This window comes from Arachis duranensis, chromosome 9 (genome assembly GCF_000817695.3).
Source record: "Arachis duranensis cultivar V14167 chromosome 9, aradu.V14167.gnm2.J7QH, whole genome shotgun sequence".
Taxonomy (NCBI): Eukaryota; Viridiplantae; Streptophyta; class Magnoliopsida; order Fabales; family Fabaceae; genus Arachis; species Arachis duranensis.
In genome coordinates, this window is record NC_029780.3 from 93,190,810 (window position 1) to 93,191,012 (window position 203).

Genomic DNA, 203 nt, shown 5'->3' on the forward strand with positions numbered 1-203 from the left:
AATTTCAGATAAGTGTATGGAGATGCTTTGTCCCTTCCGTCTCTCTGCTTTCCTACTGTCTTCATCCAATCCTTCTTACTCCATTCCATGGCAAGCTGTATGTTGGGCATCACCGTTGTCAATGGCTACAGTCCCATCCTCTCAGTGAAAATGTTCAACGTGCTCTGTCACAGCACGGCTAATCATCTGTCGGTTCTCAATCG